General features: G+C 39.9%; 1 pseudogene; it reads right to left on the minus strand.

Annotated features, from left to right (window-relative positions):
• Positions 1-370: 370 nt before the first annotated feature.
• On the minus strand, positions 371-14,069 carry LOC130854206 (dual specificity protein phosphatase 18-like; annotated as a pseudogene).
• Between the last annotated feature and the right edge of the window lie 3,685 nt (positions 14,070-17,754).

Below are 17,754 nucleotides of genomic sequence, written 5' to 3' on the forward strand. Positions count from 1 at the left end.
ACTCAGGCTGACCTGCTTCTGAGAAGTGGGCCTGGGGGAGGGCTGTAGGAGCCTGCCACTTGCCTTGAGCACTGCTGGCAGGTCCATCTGAATGGACACCACCTGCCTCACCTCTCTGGCCTGGCCCACTGGTCATGCCCTGGGCACTCACAGGGTAGGAAACTTATTTTCACCATCTTACATTTAGCGAGTTTATTCTTCAAAGATATGGATTATAAAGGTTAAAAACAGCAGTCACCCTCCCTTTTTTCTTGGCCTTATAAGAGCCGTCATCTGATTTTCTGTATCAACTAAAGTAGAACGTTCAAGTTCAGATCTCGGGGTACGACCAACGGCAGATGCGCACCTCTGACCCCTGGTGCGAGGCGGCTCACCGTTTGGCTGCCATCAAACCCACCTCCTTCTCACAGATGTCGGGGATCACGCCCATCGGGGAGTTGACCGCGTGTGCGGTGTTCCTGCCAAACAGCTGGAACTTGTAGCGGACAAGCCGCTCCCAAAAACCGTTGTTGGGTGGGTTGACGGCCGGTGCGGCCCCGTCCAGGCGTGGGCGACCGGCCGGGCAGGGGCTGGTGCTTCCGGAGGCGGCAGAGCCCGGGGCGGCAGAGCGTTGGAGCCGCGCAGGCGACTCGGTGCAGCAGGGGGCGGCCCTGCTGCATCTCTGGACGGTGGGTGCGCTCAGCCTGCTTCATCTCTGGACGGTGGGTGCGCTCGGCGATGGGGCCCAGGAAGTTGCAGAGGCAAGAGATGGGTGCATCGGCTACAAGCACCTGCATCTACTGGATGCCCTCGTATAATGTGTTCTCTGCCTCCATCGAGACGTTGATGACCGTTGTGATCTGGTAGCTGGACAGCATGAGCTTGTGGCCGGCTGCCACACCGTTCCTGATGTATAGGCTGATGGTGGTCTGTGAGAGGCCGAGGGCTGCCGGAACCGAACCAGGAGGGCACCCGGGGTGCGGTCCCCAAGACGGAGGGGTGGCGGCCAGCAAGGAGTGAGGGCTGCGTCTTTCTCCTGGGCTGAGTCCACTGAAAACTCTCAAGCGTCGGCAGGTGGGTTCCTTCATGGAGCAGCCACACGAAGGAATCTCGGGAAAGGTTCCGGGAGAGGGAAGATGGATGGCGACCTAGCGGCCACAATTCCCGTTGGCCCGGCGTTGCTCTGGTTTCCGAGACCAGCCTGAACCGGCCCTGCCTGGTCTTCGGAGAAAGCCCGCCTCTGCTCCCAGACCAGCGCTGCTGGGGCCACGGCTCACCCCGTTACCCTGCCACAATCGTGCCAGGCCCCACGGCTCCCCTTGTGGAGAAGTCCGCACTGAATTTTCTTGAGCATTATAAATAAAATTAGGTAATTCCTCCAAATTTCTACAGGCGTTTGGAATGAGGTTCGCGATCTCTTCTAAGCACAAATGGAAGAAAACCCATTAAGTCTCCCATATTAGATATTAAATTCAGAACAAAAAACTACTGAAGAATAGGAGCGCTTACCATTGGAATGGATCTTAAAAAAGACCTCTCTGGAAAACTCTGGGATGGGACAGACACCAGTTATCTGGGATCATTTCAGTAAGGCTATCTAAACAGCTCTATGAGAGCTGGGCCCCAAAAGCCAAAGGGACTCCCAAAAAACAATCCAGAAGCCAAAGAAAATAATGCCCTCAACTCCCTAGAACATTTTACCGATTTTCCAAGAGATAGCTGTGTCTCCATGAAAGCAAATACTCACACTGGCTAATCTTTCTCAAGAAACTGGGCAGTTTCCCACTGGCTGTTGCAGTTACTGATATTATTTAGGATTCATGATTCACCAGACTGCAGTTTAGAGGCTCTGGAGGGACCATGACCCTGCCAACACCTTGCTTTTGGACTTCTGGGCTCCAGAACTGTGAGAGAATAAATTTCTGTCTTTTTAAGCCATCCAGTTTGTGATATTCTATTACAGCAGCCCTGGGAAACCAATACATCTCTGTAGTCTCTTACTCATGAAAGTGTACCTTAATGCAAGCAAATGAGAAGGACAATCTTATAGGAACAGCCTTGAATTCACTCTTTAAAAAATAAAAGTATTTCCCAAACCTATTTTAAATGTAATCTGTAGCAAACAACCTATGACACACTTAGCAACCAATCACAACACACCCAAGCAACCAACCCACTGCCTGCAGTAGGAATTGCCACTCCCACCTAACACTTTAATTTTACTGAGGAAATGGACCTCCCAAGAGACCAATAGCTCACCAATTTAGCTATGTGTTTATCCTAAACCTGGCCCACCATGTTCTAGCAAGTTCCTTGAGCACAGGTAGAAAAAGACAGCTTGAGGAATGTAGAGGATACCTCATCATTGCTCACATCAGTCCCCAAATTTTGTCCTCTGACTCCAGTTTCAGTCATTTTGTGCAGGATGGCTGAACGCTAAAACTTCCATAAGCAATTCAGCTCATAACTCTGACTTTGAAGGCTGATAAAGTAATGCACTCAGGCCTCTACACAAACAGAGAAACTGCTCAGTGTGCTGGGATTAGGATGTGACACAATATCCTGTGTCAGGGCATAGATCTTATGCAGGAGAGGAAGAGCATCTGTGCTTTGATATTGCCATCAAGAGACTCAGATTTATTATTAAATCCTCCTTGTGTAGAAAGACCAATGGTGAATTTATCAAGAAGCCTGCAATATAATTTTGAAGCGAGTGATTTCTCTGCACCTCAAATAAAAGTCTAATATAGACCTTGAGTATAGCCAAGATAAAATGTCAGAAATCTGAACATAAGGAATTTATGAGTGCAATTAACTAATATCTTTAGCCTGAAAAGTTGTCCTCTTGGTTAGGATGCCCTTCCAATAAGATGACTTTTGCTGACCTAGATTTCTCACCGTAATATTCCTATTTGCTTCCTGCCTAAGTGCTAATTTAGTTGTCATCCATGTTTCGGGAAATAATATATCTCCTATTTTTGAGACACAACAAAAAAAAGTTATAAGAAACGAATTGCTCTGCCAGTAAATCTACTCTTCTTAGAAAGAAACTGGAGAATCACATAAGTAAACTAAACCTTCAAACAACACCTCCACGGAGGTCCAAGTACTCACCAAATAACCTAGTTCTACAGTTTGGGTCTAAAAACCTGAGTTAAAGCAGGATAACCTCCCTAAGGCACTAGAAGAGGAAACAGTCAAGGGAAGTTCTGGGAAATGTCAAGGGTCCAGAAAAGCCAGCAGACCTGCCTTCTCTGGAATTGCAGTGGTATCTATATGAGAGAAAAGGTTAAGGCCAGGAGCCAGGCAGAAAGAAAGCCAAGAATATAATTGGGAAAAATCGTTTGGGGTCCTCAAAAATTGCTTTCAATAAAACTGAAAGGGCCTAAAATGCCAGTGAGTCAAAGTAGATTAAAGACATGATGAGGTATTTTTCTTAATACCCACTGCTGACTTTATTTATAAATTAAACAAGACGGATGATTTGGTCTATAAAAAAAATAGGTTTTCTCAAAACCACTTACCTCCTGAGCTAGTCACAGTTTCTGTTATCTCTTATAGTCTGTAAATGTGCCTGCCCTGCTCTCAACGCTGAAACAGTCTAAACTATACATATTACCCACTGTAGAATCACTATGATTGACCGGACCAATAGTAGACACAGGCAATTCATTGTCTAGCCAGCACCCAATCAAAATACTTCCTCAAGAATTTAAACTAAGAGGTATACAACTCAGTAGGTAGAATGTAATTAAACTAAAGGAACGTGTGACTCTAACTTAGCTCGCCATTTTGATGGAGACAGATGTGCAAATAAATGATACCAATCTGCAGAAGAAGAGATTGGAGCAACATAAAGAGAGAGGCACTTGAGAGCACGTGGTCCAAGAAAGAGTTAAAAGGGAGAGATGGGAAGAGTAGCTGCCTTGGTAGCTGATGACATAGCAGTCCTAAGTCACAATTTGTATGAAATATCTGTAAGGACTTTGTCTCAGTAAAGTTTCTGTATCCTTTTGATAAATGTCCCTTGAGTTCTGTCAAATTCTCAAAGTCAAATGATTTTGGCTAGAGCAGCACAATAAGTTTTTCCTCAAATATACTCCTACTGTTATCAGATGGCCCTTGGGTGGGCAGAACTATCTTCCAGAGAGAAAGACAACTCTGGGGGAAAAGAGGATGCTAAGAACAAATTATCAAAATTGTACTCTAAAAATAAAATTCATATACATACACACATCTGCATGTAACGCAATGTAAAACCCTCGTATTATAGATTCACTGGTGTTAAATGGGACAAAATGAACTCTTGCTTCTGGGAAAGCTACAGTTAGCCTCACCCAGAGGTAACAATTGTTCATAATGATCTCAGATTCCACTGACATACATATCCCTTTCTATTTCTCTTCCTTACCCCTCAAAATAGTGAAGACTACTCTGAATGTTACCTGAGGGAAAAGTAGTGACACCTAGATGTTTCTACAAGATGAATTCTAGATGAGAAAAGTTGAACCAAGTTATGGGAAAAAAAAAAAAAAGACAATTTCATTATTTTTATAAAATGCAAAGATAGGAAAGTGGATCACCTTGCCCCTGAACCTTCAGTGGAAGGCAAAATTCAAAAGGGAAAATATGCTGTGAAAAGAACATTTTTTTATGCTTTTTGCTGAAAATATGCAGGATTACAAAAAGAGAGAGGGGAAGGGAATAATCAGAAGACCGAGATTATCAGACAGGCATCACCAGTTCCAACATGAAGACCCAAACATAGTCACCATTTAAATGACGTATTCAAACCCATACTCAAAATACAATCATGTCAACAAAACAAATAGAAAGGATTCACTTTTTTTTTATTCAGAGGAGGAAAGAAATCTCTAAAAGAAAATGATAAAAAAAATAAAAATTAAAAAAAAAAAAAAAAGCTAGAAACAGCATTCTACACAGAACAGAACAGTCTGGCACACTGTCATTTCTGAAGAACCCTACTCTCAAGATGGTTTAATACAAGGCAGTTCTTTCCATAGAACCTTGAACACTGTAATGATGATTCAAATCAGGTAAAAAAGAAACAGTAAAGAGAACGTGCTGAAGGTTTTCAATGTATTCTTATCTTAAAAGACATTTCCTACTACTTCAACAGAAGAGATGCCTTTGTGGTTGATTTCACATGGTTGCCTTAATAGTTTCTTTTGTGAATGGAAAAAGGCTTCAAATCATTGCAATAAAGACTATAATAGCAGCATGTCTAGAAAGAACTAAGACTTCTAAACAGACCATTTTATAAAAGAGGCTGTTTGTATCAACTCTGGTTACTAGAACTTTTAGGGCAATGGATAGAAAGTGTCCATTCAGGGAGTTCCCTGGTGGTGGTGAATCCCTGGTGGTTAAGAATCTGCCTGCCAATGCAGGGGACACAGGTTCGATCCCTGGTCCAGGAAGATCCCACATGCCATGGAGCAACTAAGCCCATATGCCACAACTACTGAGCCCACATGCCACAACTACTGAAGCCCGAACACCTAGAGCCCGTGCTCCACAACAAAAGAAGCCACTGCAATGAGAAGCCCAAGCACCGCAACGAATAGTAGCCCCTGCTTACCATAACTAGAGAAAGCCCTTACGCAGCAACAAAGACCCAACACAGCCCCAAAAAATTAATTATTAATTTCTTTAAAAAACACACAATTATTTACTATTATATACTACTACTATAATATATTTTTTAAAAAGTGCCCATTCATTATGAGTGTCTATACATAAATATATCTGGATGGCATATTTAACTCTGAAACAGAAGATGACAAAAGGTTTGGGGGGAAGGATAAGTCCAAACGGTGAAATGGAAATCGTGTATACAGCATTTAATGGGTAGGTCCATGAACTGTGGTGACTAAGGTGTTAAAGCGGAATAGTCTAGTTGAGTAATGGCTCCACTACATACCAGCTATGGAATCTTGGGCAAAGTAGTTAACCTCTCCAGGTCCTCATCTATAAAATCAACATAAGAGGACCTATCTCATAGAGTTCTTTGGGAAATTACGTAAACAAACACATAAATCACTTTACACAGAGCCTGAGTCACAGCAAGTACTGAGTAGGTCAATGTGAGGATGACAATGACAATGACAACATCAACTTCAAGTGCCTCATTATGGATCCAGTAATGATCTACGTGACCTGTGTGTCTGCTCAGATCCAGCCTAAGCATTTCTGTCCCCATGTTCTCATGATGCCACTTATCATTCTCTGTGTTTCCCAAGTCTTTTCCAATGATGTTAGATGCGGGGAGGCTATTTTCTTGTCCCAAGTTCCCAGTGGTGCTTCTTGCATATAATTATGTATTTGTAGGTTCAAAGACGAAGGATACAAATACATACACATCTCTTTAGAATCCTCACAAATAGTTTTTCTTCCCTTATTATTACCTGTAAATGTGACCTGCTTACTTTACTTGCTAGTATAGGAACGGAATGTGTTTGTCTCTCTGAAGCTGCAGTTCTTTAAATTCGACAGCACTCTCTCTGCTCTTTGGCATGTCAGTGCTGTAGTGGGCAATCACATTCCAACTGGATTCCCACTGAAAACAAATTCCCTACGTGTAAAAAGCAAGATACTTCCTACATAACACCTTTAAACCATGAAACATTACTCCTATTAAATTATGTCACAGCTACTATTGCTCATCCTATACTAGCCAAGTACTGGACTCAAACAATGAACAAGAAGTGCTCATTAAACTAAATTAAGTTGGATTATAATGATACCATGGAACAGTGATGTTTCTGGGAGCCTTTGGACAATCTGTTTCAGCCTACTGAGACCATGGCCACTGCTGAAAGATGACACTTCCTTCATCTGGGAACATGTAGACATGAAAAACACTCCGTAGGAGAGGACAATGCCATTGGCTTAGGATGGTCTATTTCCACGAGTCACGGGAAATGGAGGAAACAAAAACATGAGCTGTTCTTCAGTCCTATATCTTATTCTATCTAATATCACATGAATTTTTGCATGTTTGCTGCCCTGTAATTATTCTATTCATGAAAAAAAATTAAGCCTGTCTCTCTGCCCAAATAAGAAAGTAAATGTTTTCATGTACTATCAGCATTTCACATCATCTTGGCTTAAAAAGAGGGGGGGAATTGGCCACCAAGGTAATAATCTTGAAGTCATGCCCGTGAAGCTTAACCATGAATGAACCAAGAATGTGGTGCCCACTATTCTTATGTCTAAATTCTTCAAGGAAAGAGAATTCATCAGCTAATGGCTGAAAAAACAGTTTGGGTAAAACTCAATGATTCCTTAGTATTATTCTAGGCAGAAAAAAATGTTGGGAGAAGAAAAACTACCTATTTTGTCAATATTTGTGATTCCTGTTTTATACACAGCTCAGTCATCTGCCTCTGCTTAGAGAGTTTTGAAAGCCACCATAACTTATAAAGGACCTAGAAAACTGCAAGGAATACCCTTAACCTGATCTTTGACAAGGATGGCAAAAGGAATCCAGGACAGTGGACCCATCCCAGAAGGACAACAGTTCTCATGACATCTTATCTGACTGAACAGGTGAGGTAGGCCCAGTCAGAGCACCTTATGTCCCATACCATGAGCAAACTGAGTACAGCATAATCTCTGATCTGACCTAGTAAGTAGACAACACCCCAGGATAATAAGTTGTTGAACAGTTAAGAAATAAAACACTATCCAGTGCCCATGAAAATAATAAAAGAGTTAAATTCAGTAAGCTAAAAAAAAAAAAAAAAAAGAAATACTGCTACAAATCTGTGTTGCAGCCATGGCCTGGATACCAGGGGGAAAGCTGCTATGTTCAAATCGAAACCACTGCCTAATCATACTTCCAAGTGCATCAGTAGTTTGGTTGTCCCTTACCAGTCTTTACAGGTCACTGCAGAGATTTATACACAGTTTTATTGCCTATAAATGAGTTACACTAGATGATATATTATATATACATATATGTATGTGTAAATGTAATTATATATATATGCACACATATGTATGTAATTATATTATATGCCTGGAGAATTACAATTGGTTAGTTTCTCAGAATTTACAAAAAGACTGCTGCTATAATCTCTCAGGAAACTCCTATTCGTTGGCTATTACTACAAAATTGCTCTATATCAATCAACTACAAAGTCTCAATGATATACAACAAACATTTTTCATACTTCTGAGGGGTTCTGCTGACTTAGGCTAAACATAGCTGATCTTGGCTGAACTTCTCACTCATTCATGTGGTTTGGCAAGCTCATTCACGTGTTTCTAGGTTGGCTCTGCACCATGCAACTTCACCCTTCTCCTGGGACCACTGAACTAAGCTAGGCATGACCTTTGCATGGTAATGGCAGAAATAAGACTAAAAGTGCATGAAGCAAAATCTTTAAAGGGCTAAGCTCAGAAGTGGCACACTGGCATTTCAACCACATTTATTGTCAAAGAAAGTCACATGACAAAGCCCAGAGTCAGAGCAGAAGGGTACTGCAAATTTACATGACAAAGAGCAGGCATTCATGGAGAGGTGAAGGATTGGAGTCACTATACAATCTACCACAAGTCCACCATTAGGCCAGTATTATTCATGCTCCTTTCATCTGAAATATATGTTCATCTATCATCCCAGGACCTCCAAAAGTTTTATCAAACACATCAGGTTTGACTCACATATAACAGACATGCATCCAAGTTCTCCTGATCCAGAAACCTATGAACGAAGAAGGCAATACAGCCATCTCACAAACACACAGCATACAGTTGTGGAACAAGGACAGGATAATCCCAATAAACACTCCAATTCAAAGAAGAGGAAAATGAGAGGCGGATAACGGTCACTGGTATGTAGCAAGTCTGAAATTCTGCTGGGAAAATGTTTCCAGGTCCCTCCACTTTAGGAGCCATAAACGTTCCTTGATTTGACCCTGGTTATATTTCCCTGAAGATAATTCCCCAGTTCACTGTTATCCACGGATCTTGGCTTCACACTCTAGGATGTCCTTCCTTTCCATTGTCCTCTTTGGCCACTTCTAAGGAGCTCAGTAGAAAATATGTTCTTTGAGAAAAAAATCTAGTCTGCTTTCTGTATACAGAAAGGTAGGGGCCCAGAAGCCTTTTAACATTTTGTACTACTCGGTCCCTACTAGTCCAGGCAGATGGCACTTCTGCTTATACAGTCTTCTCAAAAATTTTGTGGGTTTCCAATGTATTTCATTCATTTTACTTCCTGTGTCCAAAGCCATTCTTTGAGAACAATTCTTCTAGATGTCTCCTTATCCCTAGACATTGGAGGGATTCCTGTATCAGACTGCTGTGGACCTTGACTTTAAGATTCTTACAAAGCCTGTGTACAGCAGAGAAGATATATTAGGTATCACCCTGATTCTTTCAGAAGTCAGCAAAAAGTCATATAGCCACTTCTTTGACTTGAACTTTACTCTGAGACCATCACTTACTAACAGCCCCCCAAGTTTGACCCCAGCCTAGACTTTACCTTACTCTGAGAATCTGTTACTAACTATAGAAGCTGGAGAAAAGAAACAATTTTTATGTTCCAACTCATTAAGTCCTGGGCTCTCAATTTTTCCTATATATTCTACTTGCAAATGGCCAGTTCTCTTGAGTTCTTCCTTTCTTGTACCATGCTTATATGCAGCTAAAGAGAAGCAGCTGATGTCTGCAAATTTTCACTTGGAGATCTCCTTGCCCAAATGCAAATTTTGTTTAAGTACATTGTCTGTCTTCCAAGAAATCACACATGACCATTTTACTAAATGGAATGCCATTTCTTTTGTCTCCTATAATAGTTTCTTCACCATTTTTCCAACCTCCCACCATCAACCAGCCCTAAAAATAATGCTGTGTATTTCAGGTGTTTATTAAAACAACATCCCATTCCTGCATACCAATTTTTGTTTCAGTTCCCTTTGGTTGTATATCAAATGACCTAAAAATGTAGTTGCTAAATATATATGACAGAATAACCATTTAAAGATGTATTTGAAAAGATCATAATTGAACTTTCCAAAATTGATGAAAGGTATCAATCTACAGAACTTTTAAGCTCCATGATCCCCAAGCAGAATAAACAGAAACATCACACCTTTTTAAACACAATATTCAGACTATCGAAAAGACAGATAATTTGTAAATTTTAAAATTAGATTTTTTGCTTTTAAGAAGAATGAAAGAAGAAAGAGGAGGAGGAGGAAGAGCAGGAAGAGAAGGGGGAGGAGGGGGAGGAGAAGCAGGAGGAAGGGGAGAGGGAGGAAGAGGAGGAGGGGGAGGAAAAGGAGGAGGGAGAGGAAGAGGAGAAGAAAACATTTTATACAGGGTAAAATCCATATAAATAATAGCCTACATGTTACCTGAAACAAGGAAGAACATAGGGCAATGCAACAACATCTTTAAAGTGTCAAATAAAAAACAAAAACACTCAGCTTAGAAGTCTGTATCAGGAGAAAATAGCCTTTAAAAAGGTGAGGGCTTCCCTCATGGCGCAGTGGTTAAGAATCTGCCTGCCAATGCAGGGGACACAGGTTCGAGCCCTGGGCCGGGAAGATTCCACGTGCCTCGGAGCAGCTAGGCCCGTGAGCCACAACTATTGAGCCTGCATGCCACAACTACTGAAGTCCACATGCCTAGAGCCCGTGCTCCGCAACAAAAGAAGCCACTGCAATGAGAAGCCCATGCACCACAATGAAGAGAAGCCTCCACTTACAGCAACTAAAGCCCATGCACAGCAATGAAGACCCAATGCAGTCAATAAATAAATAAATAAATAAATAAGAAGGTGAAATAAAGACATTTTCAGGGTGACGACAGCAGAGAGAATTAGTCTCCTGCACAAGAAATGCTAAAATTTCTTCAGGTTGAAGAGAAATTATGACCAGATAAAACCTTAAATCTGAAGGAAAATGTAAAGGCCACAGCAAAGTGTGCGTGTATGTGTGTATTTTTAATTTTTTAAGATAAATTGCTTTAAAAAATATCAATGAGGGGGGCTTCCTAGGTGGCGCAGTGGTTACGAATCTGCCTGCCAATGCAGGGGACACAGGTTCGATCCCTGCTCCAAGAAGATCCCACCCAAAAAAAAAAAAAAAAATCAATGAAGTATTGATAGATGAACTGTTCAGAATAGGCAAATCCATAGAGACAGAAAATAGATTACTAGTTGCCAAGGGCTTGGAGGGAAGGGAAACTGGGAAATGATTGCCTAATGGGTACAGAGTTTCTACTTGGGATGATAAAAATGTTTCGGAATTATACAGTGGCGATGTTTGCACAACACTGTGAATATACTAAAAATCATTGAATCATGCAGTATATATCTCCAAATACTTATGAAAAGCAATGTAATTAATATTTATAGAATAAAGAAAAGCTATATGATCTAATTAGATACATAAAAAGCACTTGATAAAGTCAGTGCTCATTCATAATAAAAATGATCAGAATACTAGGAATAAAGGGGCCTATCACAACCTCATAAGGAATCTATGACAAATCTACAGTTAACATAATATTTGATAGTAAAAGAGGGAAAGGTTCCTTCCTGAAACCAGGAATAAGCAAGGATGTTCTCTCTCACTTTTATTCAACATTGTGCCGGAGGCCCTAATCAGTATATAATGCCAAAAAAAAAAAAAAAAAAAAAAAAGGAAGGCAGGAGGGAAGGGAGAAAGGCATGCATGCAGACAGGCAAGGATCAGAAACAGAAATCCTGGAATATCATTGTGACTTGGGAATAGACCAGCATTTCTTAGACAGGACATAGGAGGAAATAAGCGTAAGAGAAAAATAATTGAAAACTTGGAATTTATCAAAATTTTAAAATTCTACTCAGCTAAAAATACTATTAAAGAAAATAAATAAGCAAACCACAGAATGGGAGAAAAGATTCAAGAGCATATATCAGACAACTGTTATCTTGGGTATATAAAAAATGTCTTACACACAAAAATAAAAGACAATCCAATGAAAAAATGTTCAGTATCATTAGTCACCAGACAAATCAAACTGAAACTACAGTGAGATAGCACTGCACACCCACCAGAAAGGATGAAATAAATATGACTGGCAATACCAAATGTTGGCAAGAATGAAAACTCTTATACTTTGTTGGGAGGAATGTAAAATACTACAACTTCAAAAAATAGTCTGGCAGCTGCTTATAAAACTAAATTTACATCTTATTTATGACCCAGCGATTCCAGTCTTTAGTATCTACCCAAAGAAACAAGAATGTTATTGAAACTTTATCAGTAGCAACTTTATTCAACTGAGAAAAAGAAAAGGAAACTAAATGTCCATAAGAATGGATGAGCAAATTATGGTGTAGTTACACAATGGAATGGAATAAAAAAGAACAAAACAGTGATACGTGCAAGAAATGGATCAGTATCATTCTTTCTGAATGAAGGAAGACCTAAAAGAAAGAGCTCATAATTTACATTTTATAAATTTATATGAAATTTTTTAAATAAAATTCTAAAATGGGAAAAACCAATTTATGGTAGAAAACATCAGAACACTGGTTGCCTCTGGCAGGTGGAGATACAAATTGACTAGGAAGTAGCAGGAGGAAATTTTCTGGGACAATGGAAATATTTATACCTTTATAGAGATTTGAGTTACATTAACCTTAATTCACGGATCAATTTCCTTAAATGTAACCAGTCTCTCAATACTACTTTCACTACTGCATTGGTGCAGTCACACTCCTCTACCCATTCAGGTTCAAACACCCCATGCTGAGCCGCCACCAGCATCCCCCAACGTGGACAACCATCTCAGCCCACTTTGTCTCCAACACCCTGCTCTGGTCCATCACGGCTCACCAACGCACGCCTGCCTTATTCAGCACCTTCTAATGACTCTAGGGGGAAGGACTTTTCTTTTACATTTGAAAAGACCCTTCCATTTCATTTCAGCCTTCAAAGACACTATGATGTAGGCAAGGTATGCCATTTTAATCCATTTTACAGGTTACAAAAAGTTAAAAATCATCTCCAAAGTTACTTACTGGTAGGTGGGCACAGTCCAGGATATCAGATCCCTACTCTAATCTTGTTTCTACTACCTTACAATGAAGTCCTCATCTGTACCTCTAATCCCTAAATCCCACTTTCAGAACTAGGGGATTTGGAGAACAGAATCAGGCAAAATAACAAAATGGAACCTGCAAACAGCCTCTGTGGTTAAGGTGAGAACCACCATAACACACCTCTCATTCAGTTGTACAATCTGTTCCCACAAATAATCAACCAAACCAGGATACTTGGGACTTCCCTGGTGGTCCAGCGGTTAAGACTCCAAGACCCCAACGCAGGGGTTCGATCCCTGGTCAGGGAACTAGATCCCATATGCTGCAACTAAGAGCCCACATGCCACAACTAAGATCCAGTGCAACCAAATAAATAAATAAATATTTTTTTAAAAAAAACAAAAACAAAAAACAGGATACTTACCTTCATGTGCTTCTGATACACACCCCCACGTGGCAGCCACTCCAGTTCACGTCCCAAATCATTCTCATAAGAGAGAAAGTTAGGGTGATGTAGTAGATTTCTACGCCTGCCCTAACAAATTACCACAAATTTGGTGGCTTAAAAGAACGGAAGTCCCAAATCAGTTTCAATGTGTTAGCAGGGCCTCACACCCTCCAGAGGCTCTACAGAAGAATCTGTTCTTTCCTTTCCTTTTCCACCTTCTAGAGCTGCATTTCTTGGTTCATGACCCCTTTCTCCTCCATCTTCAAAGGCAGCAGAGTAGTATCTTCACATCTCTCTCTGCTTCCATCACATCATCTTCTGCCTCCGTATCAAATCTCTTCCATTTTCACATCACTTTCTCCTCTATCATAAAATCTCCCTCTGCCTTCCTCTTATAAAGACACTTGTGGACTTTTAGAGTCCATAATCTTCCATCTTAAAATCCTTAAATATATCTACAAAATCCCTTCTGCTCCATGTTCCAGAGATTAGAATCTGGATATCTTTAGGGGCCATTATCCAGCCTACCACAGGGACCAGTGGAAACTTACCTTCTTCAGAGGCAAGCACTAAGTACATTCCTACTTAGAAATGGTGTGGGGAAAGTTAGAATAAAGTTGATTTATTTTTCCAATCAAGTTAAGATAGTGTCACCAGCTAAGGCATTTCAAACATCCTAGAGGAACAAGAGTATCATCCTGCTCATTCTGTTTTCCACGAAAGAAATGTATGCTGAAATTTACCAACTAATTTTCAACAGCCTCTTTCAGTCAAGTAGTTTTTCCATCCCCAACTGATGCACAGAGCCAGGGAATTATCATAGAAATGAAAATGTTTGGTGAAAACTAAATATATTTTCCCTTAAAATGCACTTTGAAAGCTTTGCCCAGGGAGTTTCACCCAAAGAAACAATTATTTTAAGCATGAAATTGAATGTTAACATCCTAAATATTAATGAACTCTGTCTCCCTTGGTCTTCAGGGAGGTGGGGGAAGCTACTCTAAAAGCACAGAAATATGCAATTTTTTTAGTTGTTCCTAATTTTTATTATTGTTTTATTTTATTTACACTTTATTTTATAAAATTTCAAATTAATACGAAAGCAGAAAACATAATTCCATGTATCCATCACCTGCTCCCACAGTTTCCAACAGTCTGACACTACATTTCATACACACATAATTCCCACCATTTTTTTTCCTGGATTATCTTCAGACATATCCCAGACATCATCAAAATTTCTCCCAAAATGTTAGCTTTTATTACTAAAAATGAGAACTTTTTAAAATATATATAACCACTACATCAATAACACGTTCAGCAGAATTCACAATAATTTATTAATAGTTTTCAACATGACTCAGTCTTCAGTTACCACCACTTGTTTCAAAACTACCTTTTAACTAGTGGCTTATTCAAATCAGAATCCAAACAAGGTTATTATTGTTTTTTAAATCTCTATCATATCTACAGTTATTTTTCCTTTTTAATTCTGTCATTTTTTTCTTTTTGTATCTTTTCTCCTTTTTCTTGATTGGATTTGCCAAAGGTCTACCAGTTTTGGTTTTGTTAATCTTCTCTATTATTTTTTGTGGCTGTTGTCCTTTTTTTCAATTGTGGTAAAATCTACTCTCTTAACTGTTTTAAGTACACAATTCCATGACATTAAGTCCATTCACAACGTTGTGCAACCATTACCACTATCCATTTCCAGAACTTAGAAATGAGCAATTTTATAAGGAGGCCTAAGAGAGTGACTTTAGCTCTTCAAGACAACTTCTATCCTAAAGAATAAGTTAAATGCAGAGTTCAGAAGAGATATTTACAAATTCATTAGTAGTTTCCTTTTCATGCCAATTTTTAAAGCTCTGACTTAGATCACAGGTAGCTTTAACTGGCATTTAATAAATGTCATTTATAGGAAGGATATATAACTGCATTAAATCCTCACCCAAATAAACTGTCAGGGTCCCACTTACTAGGTAATTATCTTTTGTATTCAACACCCCATCAAACAGCATCACATAGTAAATGAAATTGCTGATTTCATCCCAAGGTTCACAGAATTATAAAACGTTCATAAAGCCTATCTTACTGATGAGTGGCATCTCAGTTTATAAGCACTGGTTTACTCCTTGAAATGTTTGTACCCCATCAACAGTCATAACCTCACAGAGCGAATTTCCTTGCTATTAATTAGAAGAGATACAAACAATTCTTAGGAGAACAACTAGCAAGGTGTTGGCAATCTTCTTTGAAAATGTATTGGGATTAAAGCAATTAGCAAAAGTGTAACCTGAATAAAACAATTGGTAAATTAAAGAGAATCTCAATGATACAATTTGCTCCTCTAGTTCTACTGGCAAGACACTGAAATAAAATGTGATATACGTATTTTTTAACTGAGTATTCAAGAAAATCAAAAGGATAAGAAAGCAGACATCCTGGACATTGCATGGAATATTCCACGAGATCTGGTTTATGGCATCACAACTCACCGTCTTAGAAAATGTGAGAGATGCAGTCAGTGATGGACAGGCCATTAAGTACTCTGATGCATGGGTCTCCATTATAATGAGATTCATTTCTGATTGAAAAAATTCATAGAATTGAAGAGGATAGGAAAGGGCTGAAGAAGTAATCCTATTTTTCACATCTCATCCAAATATGTAGATAACATTGGAAAATCTGCATGGGGAATAAGGTATGAAATTACTTTCACGGTATATGAACATCGTGGTCACTGCTAGACTGTCATAATATTCTTTAAGGGATGTTTTATTCCAGGACTTTAGATTTCAGCTCTTGGCTGATAGCAGCCTACAAAACATCAGCATGAATTAAACATGAAAGGTTCACAAAACTCTAAATGAAACAAGGAAAGGCTGATAAAGTTTGGCTTCTTAGGGGTACAATTAAAACAAGACATGATAGAAAATCCTTCTCAGAGACAAAGGAAGAAGTTTTACAGAGGAGTAAACAAAGATGCTTCAAATGTAATTTATCTTAACTAAATAGGAATAAGCGAAAATGGATGGTTGAGCAATTTTACTTCTGCAACTGATTTTCTTGATTTGTAGGAGGAACAAGAAAACCAGCTCCAGAGCCAATGCTTTAACCATTCATTCATGGAAAATGTGAGTGCCTACCCTGCTCTGGCACTAGGCTAAGGTGCTGGGGATACAATGGGGAAAAAAAAATATGTTCCCATCTTCATGACGCTTACATCCTGGTAGAAGAGATGATAAATAAGTAGATATGTTTTAAAAATAGTAAGTTGGACAGAAGTACATAAAACAAATAATTATAGCAGTTTTAGCAGAAACAAGACCACGCCAAAGGAGACATGAGTAGTGACTCTCTGGTCACTAATTATTATGCATATGTCTTGACTTATTGGGTAGTGGTTTTTCACAAGAAAAGACTCATTTCATTAATTATGCTGGTTATGGTTGCAAATTAAAATGAGAATAATCGCGTGTGTCAGGCACTTAGGAAGCTGAGCTTCTCTGAAGTCTCCCTAGCTAGGACAGAGGGTGAGATCCAAACAATGTATTTTTACAAAAACACATATATGTAGACACATTCAGAGAAGACAAGGAAATGCAATATATGCAACATAACTCTGCGTTGTTCTACAAGACAGAAATGGCTCTAGAAAACGTGTCCCTAACAGCAATTTTTATTCCAATTGCGCTCTCCCATACTCGTCAGCTCCAACTTCCCCACCACGCTCCTCCCTGATCGAGCCCTGATTAGTGTGGGTTAAGGAAGCCTCCATTCTCCGCCCCAGCCCATTCCCTCAGCCTATAAATGCTTACCCGGAAGACCGAAAGTCCCGCCCAAAGTCCCCCTTTGGAGTCAGACGTGCAGAGCCTTAGTTCGTATTCAAATCTGCTGTGTGGGTCCACCAGACCCTTTACCTGAGTGCGTATGCGAATCACCTGAAAGGCTTCTAGAATTTTTTTTTTTTGGTGTCACAGATTATGATTTAATTGGCTGGAGCTCAGCGTGGATACGTTTGAAAAGCTACCCAGGTGTTTCTAATGTTGCAGCCAGGGCTAGGAACCACTGCACTAATGCTTCTGTATAATTAGTTTATCCCTTTAAACGACAGAGGCTGAAGAGAAGAGAACCCGTTTCACCAGGAAGGGACAGATAGACAGCGAATAAGCAGAGTACCAGCTTCTGGAGTGGGTGCGAAAATGGAGAGCCTTGAGGAGCCAAGGGTCATGAAAAGACATTGGAGGAGGCACAAAATATG

Source organism: Hippopotamus amphibius, chromosome 5, assembly GCF_030028045.1.
Source record: "Hippopotamus amphibius kiboko isolate mHipAmp2 chromosome 5, mHipAmp2.hap2, whole genome shotgun sequence".
Taxonomy (NCBI): Eukaryota; Metazoa; Chordata; class Mammalia; order Artiodactyla; family Hippopotamidae; genus Hippopotamus; species Hippopotamus amphibius.